The sequence below is a fragment of the Oreochromis niloticus genome, linkage group LG17 (genome assembly GCF_001858045.2).
Source record: "Oreochromis niloticus isolate F11D_XX linkage group LG17, O_niloticus_UMD_NMBU, whole genome shotgun sequence".
Classification (NCBI taxonomy): Eukaryota; Metazoa; Chordata; class Actinopteri; order Cichliformes; family Cichlidae; genus Oreochromis; species Oreochromis niloticus.
Genome location: NC_031981.2, coordinates 21,801,257 through 21,805,409, shown reverse-complemented (window position 1 = coordinate 21,805,409; position 4,153 = coordinate 21,801,257).

The window sequence follows — 4,153 nt, the reverse complement described above, 5'->3', positions numbered from 1 at the left end:
TGGTGAGTGCAGTTAACATTGAAGATCAGTGTACATTAGTAGATCTTCAAATATTCTCATATAATGTTGTCAATATTCTTATCACATTGTTTCATTCATCGTTTATCGTTTATTTATTCATATAGCACATTTAATTACAACAACAACATTTACCAAAGTGCTGTACAAAAATACAAAACAACTTCTACTAAATTATAATATTAATACCAAACACCAAATAGCAGATAACTTTCAAACTGTAAAAGCCAGTGAATAGAAATGTGTTTTAAGATTAGATTTAAAAAGACTGACGGTAGGAGCCTGTCTGATGTGTAGGGCTAGATTATTCCACAGTTTAGGTCAGTGGTTCCCAAACTTTTTTTGCTAAGCCCCCCTTTGTTTTACAAGAAAAATGTTCGCGCCCCCCCACCCCCACCCCCGCGCGTGCACGCGCGCACGCACAAACACATCCTCCACACACCCATACTTTGCTCCACTGCGGTTTATTTCACACCTCAAACATTTAGTAAACAATTAAGCAAATACAAGTAATCTGCAATAAATTACAGGTAGTAATAAAATAAACTACTAACTCTTTCACGCTGCGTCCGCACCTACACGGGTATTTTTGAAAACGCAGCTGTTTCGTCCACACGTAAACGGCGTTTCGAATCACCGAAAACGGAGATTTTTTTAAAACTCCTTTTTTGCGTTTACGTGTGGACGAGGAATACAGAGTTCATCACCCAAGGTCAAAGGTATGTGCCTTTTTTCACGTCACGCTGTGCGCCACGTTATTGTTTACATGAGATGAATTGCAGAATGGCGGATAGAGACAAAATACTGTTACTGTTAATCTGACCATCTGCAGGTTTTACAGGCTTACATATACACACGCAGTTACTGTCCCTCCATTTAGAAAGGCAGAGGCGTCACGGTGTGATTATTTTACGTGTAGTTGTTTTTCCTGTGTAATAATATTCAACATTGCTATCAATACATTTTTCAAAAAATGCCTCTCTGTGCAAAATGGGTTTAAAAACATAAACAGCTGTGGGATACTGTTTGGCCGTGATTTGAACAAATCGTGACAGGATCAGCCTGATATTATTTGTATCCCACTGTAACTTTACTGTATAAAGAGCAAAATGTCAGGAGTAGTTAGTCATTACAACAAGTGTTCGTGAACTAAAAATCAAGAATGTGGGATCCTGTTTGTCTGTGATTTGAAGAGCCCAGCGCATGCTCACAGGGAAAACCAATTCTGCAGGGGAGACCTACCTTGGCACTTGTGCAGGTGAAACCAAAGGGCAGATATGCTTCACCATATTTTCTAGTATTTGGCTTAGAATGAATTTGGTTTGGAAACATATTTGGCAATGCTTCATCTCCTGCTTTGCGTTTCTGTGGGCGCCCTGTGCTAGCAGTGTCCAAGCGTTTTTTTTTCCCCTTTTCATACCGCGCCCCCCCCTGCCATGGGTCTGCGGGCCCCACACTTTGGGAAGGTCTGGTTTAGGTGATACGACCTCAAATGCTCGATCACCTCTATGAACCAGCCTCGAACTTGGTATGCCTAAAAGCATAAGATCAATTGATCTAAGAGATCTAGAGGGTGCATAAGGCTGCAAGAGCTCAGACAAATACCCGGGAGCCTGTCTATTCAGGGCTTTGTAAGTCAACAATAAAATTTCTGAAGTGAACAGGGAGCCAGAGAAGAGAGGCAAGCACCGGGGAAATATGTTCACGTCTTTTAGTTTGTGACAGAAGACAAGCTGCAGCATTTTGGACCAACTACAGTCTTGCAAGGCAGGTCTGGCTAACTCCAACATATAAGGAGTTACAATAGTCCAGCTGGAATGTAATGAAAGCATGGATGGCCAGTTCAAAGTATTTAAAAGATAAAAATGATTTCACCTTTGATAAAATCCTCAGTTTGAAAAAAAGACCACTGCACAACTGAGCTAATCTCCACACTCACGTACCACCTCCACTTCCAGGCTGAGACTGTGAGCCAAAGTTTATGGTTATCATTATGCCGTTTCTCTTTGCTGCAGCTCTACTTTGTGGAATGATGAGAATTTTGGAGTTACTGTTGACTTTATAACTCTAACCCTACCCCAGCATGTATCTGCAGGTTATCAGTCCCAGTCAGTGCTCAGTTATATTCCTGTTTTATTTTGATTTGTACAATCAGTACAAATACAGTTTTTCAGACTAAAATGTCAAAATCAACAAATCCTCACTTTAAAACACTAAAGCACCATTTTTGTAAAAAACAAACAAACAAACACAAAACTATTTTATTTAATTGTTCAAACATGTGCTGACTGCTCTTCTGTCGAGTGACATATTTACAGATCATTGTGATGCTAATGTGGATCTTTCAGGGACGGTGTCTTGACTCTTCAAACTGATCACAACAAAAACTAAAATTTCCTGTCCTTAAACTTTTTGCTTTTCAATATACTTCATATTATTTTGATTAAAGTCTGAAAAAAATAATAAAAAAACATCAGTTAAACAAAAATAGTCATCCTGGCTGAGAGAGGCTATGCATTTGTCTGATCTGATCTCATTGCGGCACGACGCTGTGCAGTTAACTGCTAACCATTTTGTGTCTGTTTTCCTTTTTCTTCTTGTGTTTTGCTTAATTTCTGCTTAATAACTAAATTTTTTTGACAACTAACATGCCTGTTTGCCATCTTCTGCTCTATGGATTTTACGCTTGGTCCCTACTGGTCTTGTAAAAACCAATCCCGAAAACAGTTTCATGACCTGGACCCTCGACAAACACACATCTGAAGTCAGCTATGTTTACTTCCATCCACCATGAGGACCCATGACACAGGTTTGGAGTCAGGCCTAAAGCACAGACATGTTTGGACCTGACTCCAAACATTCTTTCCCCTGGTTTATCATCCAGGGGAAAAGAAAATGAGGAAGAAAATCCTCCCAGTCACCATCATTGCGATCCATCACCCTATATAACAGGTTTGAGGTGTTAGGAGGATGGAACACCAATAATATAATGTTGTGGCTGCCATAGCTGACCACGTGCCAGAGCCTCTAAAACCTGCACCCAGCAGCCACAGGTCCCTGTGAAAGTCCCAGGTACTCTACCTCTAGGACAACCAGCTCAGAGCCAAGACTTCTCACACAGCAGTAGACAACTCTCATCATTGGTGACTCAATAATTAGCAATGTTAGAACAAGCTCAGCCATAAACCATAGTTTCCTGGGAGCCCATGTCCAGAACATCAAGGAAAATATAATTAATATAAATAATTAATATTTTGCTCTTTACTATTTTTTCTACTATACCATTCTGCTGAGTGACTGTCTTCTGCTTGTCAAATACATTTCATTGCAATGTTGACCCTGTGCTAACTTGCATATGACAAACAAAACTGAAAACTGAAAAAGCTGTTGAAAGTCTTCTGGAATTGAAAAGGTAATTGTACATGTAGAAGCAAATGCTATCTGCACAGAACAATCCAAAATACTCAGAAAAGACTCGATAATGTGACTGAAATAAAATGTTTCTTCATTAGTTTTCTGCATAATAGGAATTAGGGCATAAGCGTCATGATATTCATCTGAATAGAATGAGGAAGGAGATACATTAGAAGAGAAGCTACACTGGAGGAAAATATTTTATTCTCATTATTTTATGGACCATTGGAATAACCATCAGTCAATAACACTTGAGATAAAGGAATGTGGTCCTGTGATAATGAGAGTTTCTGTTTTCCCCAAATCCTTTGTTTAATTTAGATTATCTGATTACAGTTAAACTGATGGGATATTTACATGGCATACAACTACACAGTGGAATGTAAGTGGCGTTGTACAGGTGAAGAGTAGAGGGCAGCAATGTAGCAGCTCTGCTTTAGGTCTGTCTGACTGAGGATGATGAAGCTGTCACTGAGGGGAGCTCTGTGATGGAGGGAAATTTTAATGTTCAATTGAAATAAGTATTTGAATTCCCAGCAGAGGTTGAAAGTGTGAATGTGGGCGATACGGTGAGCTGCAGGCTGGTGGCAAAACAGCAGCTGGAATGACAACACCAGGACCACAAGAGGGACCAAAACCAGAAACAAGAGAGGTGCTCATATCTCTTTAAGAAACTGATATGTCATGTGATTTCATATAAACGGAGAGGGAAGGGCTACTG